At 34.9% G+C, this 16,420-nt stretch overlaps 1 protein-coding gene and 1 long non-coding RNA gene across 3 annotated transcripts in view; one reads left to right on the top strand and one right to left on the bottom strand.

The window, feature by feature from the left end:
• Positions 1–16,420, bottom strand: part of LOC137641654 (nucleoredoxin-like) — a 598,725-nt gene that overhangs the window by 79,149 nt on the left and 503,156 nt on the right. The gene's annotated exons all lie outside the window — the stretch shown is intronic.
• The window catches only part of LOC137640687 (uncharacterized), a 31,994-nt gene continuing 21,608 nt past the window's right edge, over positions 6,035–16,420 (top strand). For both annotated transcript variants that reach the window (XR_011044449.1, XR_011044448.1), the window contains exon 1: positions 6,035–6,230. This is a non-coding gene — a long non-coding RNA (uncharacterized lncRNA). The remainder of the gene's footprint in view (positions 6,231–16,420) is intronic.

Below are 16,420 nucleotides of genomic sequence, written 5' to 3'. Positions count from 1 at the left end.
TTAAAACCCAAGAAGACACGATAGCTTGTGACATGTATGTTATCAACAATACTTTACCCTGTGGTTAATGTTTCTTAAGTGGTGACTTACCATTTGGTTTAAGGCATTTCCGAGAGGTTTTTGTCTGTGTAGTGTATGTTGTTTTTACCTTAGCATACAGGTATAGTCATCTAACCATTACTTTTTGTAATATCTCATAATAAAATAATTTTTCCAACGTAAGGATGTATCCAGCTATGCGACGAAGAAAATGGGTTTAAAAGCTCCGAAGGTTTATTTTACTTGCATTTCACCAAAATAGGCTCATGGGGCTATTTACATATTTTGGTATGTTTGAAGTAATGTGCTATAACTCTGTAAGAAAATTATTGTCAAATAAAGTACAGTAGCTCAGTGTTTTATAAACTAATAACTAATTTTGTTTGCATGTATGTGAATTTTACAGATGCATTACCATGCACTTACTCGAAGTAAGCAATAATGTAAGAACTTTGTATACTGGGTATGTCCAGATGATTATTATATCAAATGGTAACTGGGAAATTTTTATATAAGGGTACAGTATCGTGATTTGATTATTCAAACATTTTCTTTGTTTTTCAAATGGTCTTTTGAAAATATTTATATATTTAATATGGCTTTCAGTTTTAATAAGATTTTGTCCTGTATAGTATTTAGATAATTCAAGATTTTAACAAAAAATATATACTGTATATACAATTGATAAAAGTGTTTTATAAAAAAAAACCTTTTCTAGATGTTGCATATCCCATCAGCTTGTTATCCTGTTTATAAAACTTACTACCTGATGGCTTTTATTTTATTTATTATGATGTATTTTAACTAAACCACTATATCCCATACAGAGATTCATAGCATATGCCAAAGGATGGTTTGTCTGTTAATGATAGCTGAAAATCGGAGTGAAGTAAGCTTTAAGAAGCGAGGTAGGTCAAAATAACGATACTTAATTGGTGAAATGGGCATCACTGTCCATGATGTGTCCATGATATCTTGTATATTTAGCTACAGGATGTTGTACAGTGGTATCTCGATATTCATCATTAATACCAACTAAATTTGTTCTTTAAGGAATAATGTAAATTTGAATTATATGCTCCAAGTTTCCAGAAATTACACACCTTTTGAATAGTTATATGGATTCATGGAGTTATATTATGTATCGAAACACTGCTTCACTACCAGAATGTAAGAAATTTGAAAAGCAACTACAGTATTACAGTATATGAAATAGATGAATATGTAACTTCATATAACATATACTGAAAAGAGTTGATGACCTAAGGAAATGTATGGTGGTGAGGAGGAGAGAGCCTCACCACACTAAACCCTTCACTATTATCAGCAATAGTTTCAGCCATGTTTTCCTCTAGATCAGCCAGCAACTATTTTGCTATTATTGCTCAATGTAACCCCAGAAGCCAAATCTCTCATATTTCATTGTAACTGCATCCATGGTTTTATACTTTATCAGAGATTCTAGCCATTTTTTGTTTGGAGACTATGAATAACCCTCCAAGGTAATATAGTAGTACAAAAAATGACATACAGTATAGAAAAAATATGCATACTTACAGTTAATGTTAATGGGGATGCTCATTTAGTAAGAGCTATGGTGAAACACAGATGGCACTAATCGGCTTATGCAACTTTTATCAAGTGCAACGAATACCAAGTGAACTATAAATATAAATAAATAAATTTCTTGCTATAGCAAAAAATTCAGAGAAGTGAAATACTGTACAGAGTTATGGCTGTATCTGGAATGGCAGCATAAATGGTATTGTTGAAGCATCATCTTTGATGATGAAATATATTTAAGAAGGATGTTGCTGTATTTTATAGACAAAGTAATACCTGCCTTTTGTCGTTAATTGGTTCTAAGACACCCGACAACATTTTTGACGTAGGTTGGATTTCTATCTTATAGAGTAACTTACACGTTCCCTTTGCAGGTACTAAACAAGAAAAAGTACTTATAACCTACTATAATTTTATAAAACTAGAGTACATTAATTAGCTTTTAAGTGAAGTACAGTATTGCGAGGTACAGTAATTCACAGTGACTGTACGATTTAGAGACCAATGTAAGGTTGGGTGAAACAATAATGTGGATTATATTTATTTAATTGATATTTATGGATGAGTTATGTAGTTTGCCAAACCTACATAAAAAGGGATATTTCTACCATTTTTTTGATGTACATTGTAATGTGTTATTCTGTAAACAATACCTCATTCATTTGGAAAAAACTGGTTATATACTAGATTTTTCCGAAAGCATAAAAAGAGATTTGGTAATTGTAATGTTCATGATAGATAGTTTAGGCTGCTTTTAAGTTTATTTTGGTATAGTAATTAACAAAATAAAGTACAGTATAGTGAATCAGATTACGATTTCTTTGGGTCATATGAGAAATATTTAAAAAATGTGAGGAATAAAACAAGATGTTTCAATCTAAAGATAAAAATCATAGATTAAGGAAAAATCTGTAAGTAGATTTTATTGTCTAATCCAATATGTAAATGTCAATACTTCAGATACTATAGATGACCAGCTACATTTGTTTGAATAGGGACTTGAAAAAAAAAAAAACTCGAATACTTACGAACCACCAACAGAAGTTTGTTTACGACAAATGAAAAATAATGAAAATACAAACTAATGTTTAAACTACAGCAGAACTAAAGCCAAAAGAAAAATAAACCCAAGTTGTAAGCATTATGGTCTAAATTCATTAAATATAACTCCAGAAGAACAATCAGTGAATACAAACAATTGTTTTGACCTCAAGTTTTGCCAAAACTCAATGCTCAGACATAAAATAAATTTACATAGGCCACCACTGAAAACGTAGCTCCCTTATTTTTGTTACTGGTCATGAGATTAGGTTTTTTTTCTGTTTGCATTTTGCTCTAGAATGGTTTAATCTCTTAACTTCATTCTTGTATTTGGCTATTTTTGCCTAATTTCTCATTCATATACTAAAGAAGAATTCATTGTTTACCTTATTGTACAAGGGGTGTTGTTTCCATCTTTAACCATTTCCTGATAGAATCGTAAGAAGGCTTTTCATTTTTGTATTATGTTTACTTTGCTGATATTTTCCATGATGGGTTTTGTTGATTCGTATTCATTTGCTGATATCACACACTACCTTCAATATGAATTTCAAGGCTTCAGAGTAAGTACAGTCTCCTAAACACAGTGTTATGTTTTATTTTGCATTATTGTATTGCCATACTTTTTTTCCTAGGCTACTTCCCTGTTAAAAGTATGAGTTAAAGCATATCCAGTGCCTAAAGGTTAATTCAGTTCTTTATATTTGCCATGTTGATTACCAAGATGCTTTGTGTTTTGGCTTGTATCATACTCCCACTAAGCCTCTGAGATTTATTTCTCTTAAACCAAGTTCTGGTTATTTTATCTTATTTTACAGCATAGCCTTACCTGGAAAGGAAGATTAAGATAATTGTGTAGGAATTCATCCTCATTTTGTTTTTCCTCTGTTATAGCTGTTATGCTTTATATACAGGCAGTTTGTCATTGATTCATGCCTAGTTCAAGAGCAAAGTATAAGGTTATCTCTTATAATGCACAGTGGAATGATGAGGTGATTGTTATATTCATCATTAGATTGATAATAAAAGTTGAGAGTGAACTACTGGAAGGTTAGGATGTAAGCTTACGTGTACTAAGACAAAATTTTTTCAAGTGGTTACAGTTTGTCACTATATACAAGCTCCCACGTCAAATACCTTTTCAAGCCTAGCTGGAAAATAATTATATTGAAGAACTGTAATTTAAGGTTAAGTCATTCACTGTTGAGTGTACTAAGCCAAAAGTAACCTAAACACTGAATGAAGGAATGGTATGTATACTAGTTCACACGATCTTGAAGTAGGATGGTTAGCTCCTTTCTAACCTATCTTAGGTTATCAGTACCCGTTTGCTGGTAAGTTGACCATGATAGGTTGAGCATGGACTGATCAGGTAAGTTGACCATGATAGGTTGAGCATGGACTGATCAGGTAAGTTGACCATGATAGGTTGAGCATGGACTGATCAGGTAAGTTGACCATGATAGGTTGAGCATGGACTGATCAGGTAAGTTGACCATGATAGGTTGAGCATGGACTGATCAGGTAAGTTGACCATGATAGGTTGAGCATGGACTGATCAGGTAAGTTGACCAGGATAGGTTGAGCATGGACTGATCAGGTAAGTTGACCTTGATAGGTCGATCAAGGACTGAGCCCCAAACTTTGTAAAAGCTAAATCAATGCTGTGCCACTGAGCTTGCCATCCTTTATCTACAGATGTTTTAAGAGTATATTGGAAGACCGTGTGTAATAACATATGGTCTTCCCACCATGGAGATGTGTATTGGATATATGTACTGTAGGCTTTACAGTTTATAATACAATGTTATGATGATCTTTAAAAGCTTCAAATACTGCACTTTACTATATAATTTGGTCATAAGTGACTGTCACATCGCGACAAAATCCCATGGTTTCGTGTGATTCTCCAGAAGTACTTATAAGAATTTCTGAGTTAAATAATTACCATGAATACAAAATTTACTGGCAAGGTTTACATAAACATAAAAAGGAAGTTTAAAGCAAAATCAAAGGGTATAGGTGTGTAACATGAATTTTTTTTAATGTAATTTAATTGGTGCGTGACAAATACAATTTTTAGCTATGTATGAAACGAGTTCCCGTCTGTGGATGGCCAGACAATATTATTACCGTTTTCCACGTTTGATTCTTTCCCCTCTTAATGATTTCTCTGGTGAAAATAAACATTACATTGCAATGTCAACTATTAGGCCTATCACACGTAGAGCAATACATTCACTAAGAGTAATTCCATATATGAATTCAGTTATATCTGAAACTTCTACTGACGTGTAAAGTTATCTGGCGTTGTTAACCTTACCATAAAGGCTACACACTAAAACCATTGCAATAATTTAAAAACTACGCCATTCTCAGGTATAAACGGTCATTTCACCCTTATCATAGCATTCAATAAGGGCATAAATAGTTCCACGAAATACATAAGCACGCTATTGTATTTCTTCTCATGAGTAAAAATACAAATACAGTAACATTCTGTATGCTTATCTGTCAATTACTTAACAAATTGCAATTTACAATGAAAAATTAGCCGACAATAAGACGTAGCCTGCAATACTAATAAGTCTACAGTAAGAGAATATTAGGACAAATTTTTGTATGAGTTTTTCACACAAACTTCAAACTATATAGAAGTACCTTAAAAGTATTCCTTCTAAAAAGGAATTATGCGTTGTCAATAGAAAATAAATAATCATAGAGATGAATAATATTAAATTCTCAAAATTCACATTATCTATTGTGTTAAGCTTTACTTAAGATTCCACAAATAAAATAAAACATATTAGTTTATAATAGTATATGCTATAAATTACAAAATTTACATTTTCTCTTATGCAACATTAGTACCGTTTTCTTTCTCAAGAAGCCTCTCCCTTTATAGTGATTTTGTATTTATTGGTTGAACATCTTAGTTGAGAAAAAATATGCATTTTAATTAGGAAAACATGTGTTATTAAAGTTTCATATTGATCTACAAACAATCTTGTACATAAGAGAGACAGTCAAAGTTATATTCTTTGATTTTTCCGTTTTCGTACAACTAGGCACAGCTGCCATAAACAGGTTTTAATCATCATGCTAATTGAATTTAGTCTTGATAAGTAGCTTACATGTACACAAGCACAATAATTTCAAATTCCTGTGTTAATTTGTCAAAGTAGAGAGAATATATAGAAACTATAAATGAATATGAAATGTTAGTAAACACGTTTTCCTTTTTAAATATAAGGTATTATTAAATGACAATTGGAAATAACAAGTGAATCAAATATTGTAGAAAAAAAATATAATGAACTAAATGCAATGCAAAACGTAAGTCAAATGGGTTCTGCAATGATTAGCTTTGAAGACTTTTCATTAGCTCGAGTTAGTAGTGAGCTAAAACCGTCCACTTAGATGGCACCACTTGTCTTACAAGGACACCAAAACTACGAATTCCCGCTTCCTTGGTTTTATTACCTCAAGTCCTCAACGCTAAGCGGAGAATTGCTTCGACTTCAGACTTCAAAGTAGCCGAGACATCGTGCCAAGCTAAGTGCTAGTGGAGTGGTTAAAGTTTGTACGTAAGTGTTACTTAAGTTAATTTCCTATGATTCTCTGGATGTCAATAATGTGTTTTTTCTCGCGCGAGTCAAATGTATAGACCTATATGTTATCGGCAAGTTATCGCTTTGGATGGAAAAGAGGAAAAGTTTTGATTAGGAATGCGAGAACTGTACCAATCGTAATTTAACTGCGCCGTTTGATAGAATTTATCATCATGCTCCATGACTTGTTTATGGGGTTGCACCTTTCCCTATCGTGTCTTTGTAGTTCTGTTTATGTTATGGCTTAAATGCTCCTTTTTTCTCCCCCGTTCCCAATTAAAAATTAACAAAATAGTTTATTTTTAATATAATTGTAGTCAGTTTAGGGAAGACTCCAGCATTTAGAAAATTATTGGAGATATGCTATATAAAAATCATCAAGTTAACTGCATTTGGCCATCGCATAAGCAAAAGTCTGCAATCCGGTTTCAATTTTCATGAAAAGAACTTTTTGTTTATCGTTGTATGATTATGTAACTGCAACTGGTCTTACGTTTGTTTGGCATTTCAGTTGTGTTTTTGCAGTCTGTGTTTCTACAGACTCTATATATTATTGTAGCATTTCTAAATTACATTGGTCCATGAGGAAGTGTATCCAAATTTAAATATAGATTTATTTTTAGCTGATATCAGTTATGAGCCTAATGTTTTCAGTAGTTGCACATAGCGTAATAGGCCTAAAGTTTTCAGTAGATACATATAGCTTAATAGTAAAAAAAAAAAAAGGGGGGGGCGTTTTGTTTCTTAAAAGGTAAATTACAAGGAAATATTGACTAACTTTTAGTGTACCCGACCTGTCAAAAATGTCTAAATATTTAGATATGCACGCGCACGCACAGATTCAATCCTTCCCACCCCCTCTCCTTTTCCTAACTACAATCCGCTGGTTCGGAAATTTGTGGGATTGTGTGGTTTCCGAGGTACTTTTCGGTTTACCCTTTCGTCAGGAAAGATTACTCCAAAACTCGACATTTTCGTGAACGTATCTGTTGTCCGATATTTTTCTTTTTGCCTTGATTAGACTTTCATTCACGTTGTGTTGATGATCAAGTATACTGATCCTTGCAATCGGTTTCCTAAGTCGGGTTCAAAAAGACGTCAATGAAAACTGGTGGTTTTCGGTCCATTATTAAAGAAATCAGCCTCGTGCAAAGGGGGATAAAAAGTAATTATGAATCAATCTTTAAGCAAATCCATTCCAACATACGAAAGAGGAATGGTCAAAAATGCCAAAATTAATATAACGTTGAATAGATAAATAACACAAGGCTGTTAAACAAGTACGCAAGTAGGCCTACATATTTGATGTCTTAATTTTGTTTTATGGTCTACCAGTATTTTGGATAAAATTCTAAACTGCAGTTTTAGTGGATAAAGCTTGAGCGCTTTCTCGAGAAGTTATTTATCTACATATTCCAACATATCTAATTGACAACTTCAAGTTGCAGTACATGACCAACATTTTGGAAATTTTACTTTTATGTATGTGGTCCCTCCATAAACGGAAAAGCTCCGGCACACACTGCTGGACACATGGAATTAGTTTGTCATTTACATCATTTAAGTATATGGAGATTCCTGCACAGTAGTTAGTTTTATCAAATCTTAATACCACGTCGTAAACAAAGTAAACTTAATATTTTTTTATCCCTTCTTGTGCCAAGTGGGAGTTAACATAATACTATACAATCGCATCCATTAGAAAATATCTTGACGAATATGCCACTAGGCTGCTAATTAATAGTTTGGTAGTTAGTAGAGTAGACTATTGTAACTCGTTGTATTACAATTTACCTAATTATCGTCTTAAGAAAATTCAAATGATTTTGAATAGAGCTGCTAGACTAATTGTTGGTATATCCATGCGAGAACATATTACTCCAACCTTAATTAAATTACACTGGTTACCAGTCAAAGCAAGGATTATTTTCAAACTTTGCGTCTTAACATATCAAGCTATTGACACGGGGGAGCCATTGTATCTTAAAGGTTGCCTGAAAAGATACGTAGTAGGGCCTGGTGTTAAATACACGCCTTTCCCGTGATGATTACAGACTAGGTGAGCCTCGTGCAACGACCACTCTGGTACGAGAACTTTTAAGCACTGCGCTCCTAGATTGTATAATAAACTTCCGGCATCAGTTAAGTGTGCTGAAAATATCTTTCAGTTCAAAAAGCTATTGAAAACCCATTTATTTTCACTCGGCTATAACACTGAGACGAATGCAATTAACCCTCTTTAAATTACATAGACTTTTAAATTCTTAACTATAACATAAGTGATTTGGAAATCCCGCCTGGACGCTTAATAGCGAAAGCAGGGGTACTTGATAAACAGTCAGACATAGACATAGAAGCATATTGAACGCTCTAGAATATTTTGTAGAGATTTATTTTAACTCCTTAATTATTCTCGTGTGGACATTATTTATTGGTTGCACGATGTGCACATACCTTAAAATTTATTCTAGCTTTAATTCTTATTAAATAATTTTACATTACTTAATCTCCATCTTAATTGTGCATAAGGTTTATCACCAATCATATTGGAAATTCGTAGTCGATATAACTATCTCTGACCCCCCTTTTCATTCAAATTTCCCCCGAGACAATATAAGACTTGTTAATTATGAAGCAAAAGCTTTACGACGTCAAAACGTTGTATCGCACGCAACAGGCTGTTAAACTGTTATGACATAATGTAGGCCTTTTGTCTTAAACTTTATTATTAGCTAACAAAAGGTGAACCTCATGGCGTGGTTTTTAACGTTTATCTGCTTTAGTACTAAATAAAGAAGAATTTTGCAGTTTTTCTCCTCATGACTAGTTAAATACTAATGGTTACTTCAATTTGTGATATTTACATAGCTTTTTTATGTATTAATACATTTTTTTTTTTTAATTTGCTGTGATATTTCCTATGTTAGCTCATATTTACTATCGCCAGAAGGTTGTTTTATTATGTTTGCTATTCCCATAACTCCAAAGCTATTTAAATGAATCTAATGAAATTTGGTGGGATGATTGGCCATGCTCCAAGGACAATTTGATTAGAGTTTGGTAGTGAGTGGGTCAAAGGTCAAAATCACGAGAAGGTCAAAACTTTTTTTTTGTTATATCGTGGTCCATTTTATCGGGTTTGCGTGAAACTAGTGCCAAAATGCTCATAATTCTGTTACTTAAATTGTGATTTGGGAGTGATTGGGTCAGAGGTCGAAGTAGAGGTCAAACACGTCCTTTTGCTATATCGTGATTAATTCTTATCAAATTTGTATGAAACTAGTAGCAAAATAAGCATAATTAATGGCCTATCTTGTGATCTACAGCATGTTTGTGACACGAATTACCCTTGTTAGTAGTTGGGGTTTAAAAGTCGGCGGTGTCAATATACTTGCAAAAAGTGCAGTGTTTGTCATTACTCGGCCGTTGTTATGCAATGCATAACCAATTGATTAGACTTTGGGAGTTATTGGGTGCCAAAAGTAACGAAAAAGGTGAAAAACTTCTTTAGGCTATATCATTGTCAAATTTTTATCAAATTTGTGTGAAACTAATGCCAAAATGTGCATAATTCAATTGCCTAACTTAAACTATGCCACATGATATAGTTGAATGTATGAGCTCTTCAGAGTGGCCGTTTTGGTTAAATCTGATTTGCAATCTTATATAAACTGCTGTAGTTTTTAGGCTGTTTGTATAGGCTGGGGGTAATGAAAATGCACACTTAATCGAAAAATTGGTATGAAGTTGAGCTTGTTATGAATGATAGTCATGTCATTAGAAAAACTTCATGTATTTTTAGGGTATAGTGTATAGTAATCTATCTACGTGCAATGTTTGTTGGCCCATTAAAGTAGACGGTGGGATCCAATTATTGAAATCAATTTTAAATCTCCATGCTACTTATAACCTATTAGATGTCGCTTCCGATTTTTCCGTTTTAGGATAGAGCAAATATTCATTCATAAGTTAATAGGCCTTAAAAATTTTTGTGTACCCGACCTGTCAAAAATTTCTAAATATTTAGATATGCACGCACACGCACCGATTCAATCCTTCCCACCCCCTCCCCCTTTCCTAACTACAACCCACTGGTTCGGAAATTTGTGGGGTTGTGTGGTTTGCTGTCTAACTTTTCCCAGAAGGTTATATTTTGATAGGTATGTATTTATTTATGTTTGTATGTATTTTTGTTTGTGACTTGGATGACTCTTAATCTAACCAAATCTCGTGAAATTTGGTGGGACAATGTGATTAAATTCAAGGACTAGTAGTGTCAAAAGCCAAGGTAACGAATAGGTCAAACCTTCCTTCTTGCTATATCGTGGTCCATTTTTAAGATATGCACACAACCAGTGCCAAAATGTGCAAAATTCCGTTGTATATCTTTGGATTTGGGAGTAACTGGGTCAAAAGTCAAGATCAAACACTTCCTTTTGTTATTTCGTGGTAAATTTTATATCAATTTGCATTAAATTATTGTCAATGTGCATAATTCAATTGCCTATCCCGTAATATACATGATAAAGGTTAAGATTACAAAAAGGCCTAGAGTCTTTAGATGTATCGTGATGAGATTTCTATCGGATTTGCAGGAAACTAGTACCAACATATGCGCAATTTAATTGTTTATCTTGTGATAAGCAACGTGATTGGGCCAAAGTATGAGCTTTACGTAGTTCAAGATCTGTGATATAACACACTAGCAAAGGATCAGTAAGTGTTTGAACCTATTTTGCTATAAATAATCATTTTAATTGTCGTGCTTACCAGCTACGAAAATTGGATCTTATACAAATCGTACAGTATTGGTGATAAATTACAGTTTAAAACTAAAACCACGTAAACCTGCAATTTCCTGATGTACTTTTTTTTTATAATTTACATATTTATGATGGAAGAAAATATGATAAATTTGTCTAATAATATCGTTATTTTTATACACTTTCCTTGAGCCAGTGTAATTTTCTGGAACATGCATAGATACAATTTTGTTCCCGCTCCCTTTTTATCTTACTGTCTAACCTCTTTAATATTTAATCTACATAGCAACTTTGGGTTTCTCCCAGTTGGGATTGACTAGCGTGCTTAATGCTACGGACTTTTCCTGGGCTGGAGTATACCCTGAAATTTTTGTTACAATATGCTATGGATGTTAAATTGCGATTGGGTAAACCGTGTGACTTTAACTTTGAGAAAACACGTGCAGTAGCTTCTAGTAATTAGCTTTACGGCAAGGCAACAGATATTTATAGAATATGGCAGATATACTTACTTTATTTTGACGGCTGCTTTTCCGGTCCCATACAGCAGGGGAACCCCACTCTCTACAGGACCACCTCCACTGTCGCTATCATTATTATCATTATTATTACAAATTGATAAGCTATACTATACAAAGGTTTGATTAGTTCCCATATGTTAAAAGATTAATAAATTCTGTTATAGAATGAATTATCCATTTTGTGTCCATCCTTCAAATGTATTTATGAAAAACATTTGGGATAGGTTATCAACTAGTCGTATAGAACATTCTTCATATTCACTTAATAGGCCTTTGTTGTTTCAGTGGAGCTAAATTAAAGATGGAAAATCTAATAGGGTACCCTCGCTTTTGGGTTTAGTAAAAGGATTAATTTTGTATTATGAAGAACGTGAAAAAGCTTTTTTTTTTTCTATGTTGGATATCGGAAGCCAAGCCCCTCCCCTTCAAAAACTTTGTTCGGTATGTTTGGAATAATTCTTTTCGGTTTGGGTGATGTAACCGGGACAAATGAAACTATACGAACCTGGACCCAAAGTAGGCTTTCGTCAACTACACTGCCTTTTCATTTACTTTGCTTTCATCTAATGGCCGCTCGTGCGTTATTTTGACGTAGCTACACTTGAATCTACTTGCTTAAAATGTTACCTACTAGGTCTAGTAGATACACCATATACATAACGTTTGCTAAAAGCTGCTTTGGGGATCGGTGTATGAATGAAAAATGAGGTTGGGCTCAAGATAAATAGAAGACAGAGGATGAGAACGGAATATGTAATGGAAGATGAAATATCATTGGAAGGAGAAAGGATTATGAAGGAAGAATCATTTAAGTATTTAGGAACTATTATCTCTAATACAGTGTCTTTAGAATTAGTTTAGTGAAAGATTGTAAAGAGCAAATCTGACAATGGCTAGGTAAAGTAAAATTTGGAAATCGAATCGTCTGAAGTTGTAGTCGCCTCTTTCTCGACCAATGGTGGAGTGATTAATACTATTTATTTGTTGTGATCAAACCTGGTGACAGACAATATGCGAGTTAGTATCATTACAAATTGACATATTATTGATTTAAAATCCATGTGTCAGACAATGAATAGCACAATGATTTGTATGTTGATCGTTATAGCCTCCTCTAACTTACAGTTGTTAAAATATTAACATATTACATAATTGTGTACAACATTATACATACACGATGCGGTATTTTGGTAGTTTTGGAGATTGCTCTACAATGTGTATTCTCTGCAAATTCTCGTTCACAACTACGTTATACATTCACGATGGAGATATGTTTATGCTCCGCACATCAATGGCTTGATTCTTTTCCTATGGTGGTGTTCGACATGTGTTAAGGCTAAAGGTTAATGCGCCGGGGATGAGCGCTTCCATAGTAAGCATATTTTCTCTCGCTAGCCTTTATCTCTTTATTCTAGTTCCCTTTCTTCCGTATAGCTATATTATTTATTTCACATCTACATTCGCTGTTATGGCGATTACACTCCCCCCATTGGGCATACTATGCCCAATTTTTCACTACTGGTTCTATTTACTCTAGTATGTTAAGCAAACTTCAAACAGGCACAGTTTCACGATTGGTCTGATAAGTGTTCCAGTGGAGATGCGTACATGTACCTTCCTTACAACCCCATCACAAACCGGTATGACCTTTGAAATTCTTTCCAACTTCCAACGACTCATGGGAAATTGGGATCCACAATGAGTACTAAGTCAACAAACAGAAAATTCCGTGTAGTCTTGATGTTGCGTTTGCACATTTGAAGTGTTTGCCAGTACTCTGCTTTCCACCTGTGCCAAAACCGATCGGTCAGAAGCTGTGTATGTTTCAAACGGCGACGTAAGATTTCAGCAGGCGCCAACTGGTCCGTAGGAGGACCATTTTCCTGTTTACCCTGCGGCAAATGATATATGCTCAGAGAATGTTGTTGATGCTTGAGTATCCTTCTATGATCCAATAATAACGCTGTAATGAAGCCATTTTATGTTCGCAGCCTGAGTGACCTGCTAGAAAGGCATGTGCATCTAGTGCCATCAAGGTAGCGATGTGATGATGTTTTTGCAAGAGGATTGTACCTAACGTGCCCCAGGGTCATGTTCGTGTGGGATATGACCTCCTACACATATGATTCCCCACTCATCAAGATAGGGTTCTAGCCTGTGGCTTCGGCGTCAATGACCTTAGATGTCAGGATGCCTGAAAACTTTAAATCAATCAATCAATCTAGCCTGTGGCTTGAACTTTGACTTGTTTACTTCTCTAACTGCAGCACTGCTATGTCATCTCCAAACCTGCATTGCTGGAGGGCCCTTATAATACATTCCCTGGCTTCTTGAATTTCTAACACTGTGAGTCGCAGGTTGGTGGGGTGTGCCCTTCCAGATCTGAGCCAGTATTAGAATTTGAGGATCCAAGCTGTAGCGCTGTAGCAGGTTGAAGGGTGTACCAAGATGGAAGAGTTTATCTTTGTTGGCTGGTTGCATGTGTGTTGTCATAGTGGATGTTCCTTTCTTGACTTCAGGGACATCAAATGGTGCCTCCAGACCGACCGGCTGTGATGGCCAAGAGGTCGAAGGTTGCTCCGGAAAATTGGCAGTGTCTCCATCTTCTGCCGGCAAGCAAGTCCTGGGCTGTCAGTCCCCTTGTGGCATCATCTGCTGGATTTTGTTGTGAACTAACCTGCCGCCATGTTTTGGTTTGGAGCTCCTATGAATCGTCCCTAATTGATTAGCATTGAGAGTTTGGAATTGACGTTCGGTGCTCTTAATGTATTGGAGAACTACTGTATTGCAATATCTGACCGAAAGCTGGAGTGTTTGACTATGTTTTATCATGTATTGGAGAACTACTGTATTGCAATATCTGACCGAAAGCTGGAGTGTTTGACTGGATGTGTTATCACCCTCCTAATCTTGACACTTGTCTCAGTAGCCAAACTGTTGTGTACAATTCAAGACTTACTTTGGATAACGTCATGATTGGTGCTAAACTTGTGCGTGCTAAATCCATGCTACTATATTTTTGTCTAGTTTGTGTTTCATTTGTAAGACACTGAGGCATATGCAACTTGAGAGGCATCACAGAGATGATGTAATTCTATCCCGTCCTTCTCACCGAGGCCTCCTGTCGCGTATTGGCGGGGAATGACTAGTCCTTCTGAGGCTTATACCTCCAAAGGCCACGTAACCCATCTTAACTTCTTTTCTGGTGTGAGATTCTGGTCCTATCCAATCTTTCAGCATACATCGTTTTGAAAGATTATACTTGCTCTTTGTGAACCCTCGTTTATCGTGGTAGATAGGTTCCAGACGCGGCCGTGATAGGTGAAAATCCGCGAAGTAGTGACACCATATTTACCTATTTATTCAACATGCATATTCAGACTTTTAAAACCTTCCCTTGTACGTAGTACTGTTAACAAACTACCCTTTAATGTACAGAACACTAAATGCATGTACTACAGTACCCAAAACTAAAACAGGCACAAATATTAAAGGCGATTTTATATCATGCCTTTCCTAAACACGCTAAAAAGCACGATAAAAAATGGCAACCAATGTTTTGTTTACATTTATCTCTGATCATAATGAAGAAACAAACTGGAGGTAGAGCTTTGCTTATTACCCAGACATATTTCCCATAATTTTCCCTTAGAACTACATCACATCTTCCTACTTTAATATATATATATATATATATATATATATATATATATATATATATATATATATATATATATATATATATATATATACATATATATACATATATATACATACCTACATATATATACATACCTACATATATATACATACCTACATATATATACATACCTACATATATATACATACATACATATATATACATATATACATATATATACATATATACATACCTACATATATACATACCTACATATATACATACCTACATATATACATATTACTGTATATATATGGGTTATGGAAAAAATCCACGAAGTGGTGAATCCGCGATGGTCGAACCGCGACGTAGCGAGGGTTCACTGTACTGTGAAGGGTGCTAATGTGCCCAAGAGGTCGTAGACAAAACTCTTTATGCTCAGGATCCCTCTTCAATTGTAAGGTTCGTTGTAGGTAGACGTACGGACTGTCAACCCGTCCCTGTTGAGGTCCCATAGTACTCCTAGTGCCCTGTTTATGGGTAGCCTTCCCTTAAATAGGTCAACATCTTTAACAGTTACATTTCTCTTTGCAGGGGAATGGAAATCACATATCTGGCATTGCTCATCCATTTAATTGGACGAAATCCATTCCCTTTTAGAATAATTTGCAATCCATGAGCTAGTTTAATAGCAATTTCATCAGCTTGAGTGAAGCAGGTCATCAATGAAGAAGTTAGAAACTGCTTCTTTTGCTGCATCATTCCAGTTTCTTTCAAGTGTCCCTTTTAATTCAAAGGTGGTACGTGCTGGGCTCCATACATCTCCAAATATATGAACTGTCATATAATAGTGCTGGGGGTTTTTTATCAAGACCTCCTTGTGGCCACCAAAGGAATTGAAGCACATCTCGGTCCGTTGGATTTACAAAACTTGATGACACATGGCCTCTATGTCAGCTGCTATTGCCACTTTTCCTTCCCTAAATCTGATTAGAATTCCCGGTAAATCCTTCATCATATCCAGCCTCTACATGACTTGGCTGTTCAATGATATGCCCTTGAATGAAGCAGCACAGTCGAAAACTACTCTGGTTTTATCAGGCTTGTTCATTCTAAATACCGGATGATGTGGAAGATCCCATCCTTTACCGGGGCTATTCAATGATATACTGGTTCTGCGTATCCTTTCTTCATCAACCAATCATTTCTTTTGCATATTGTAATCGCATTTCTTCATTACGC

Source organism: Palaemon carinicauda, chromosome 5 (genome assembly GCF_036898095.1).
Source record: "Palaemon carinicauda isolate YSFRI2023 chromosome 5, ASM3689809v2, whole genome shotgun sequence".
NCBI lineage: Eukaryota > Metazoa > Arthropoda > Malacostraca > Decapoda > Palaemonidae > Palaemon > Palaemon carinicauda.
This window is presented reverse-complemented; position numbering and strand designations above follow the sequence as displayed.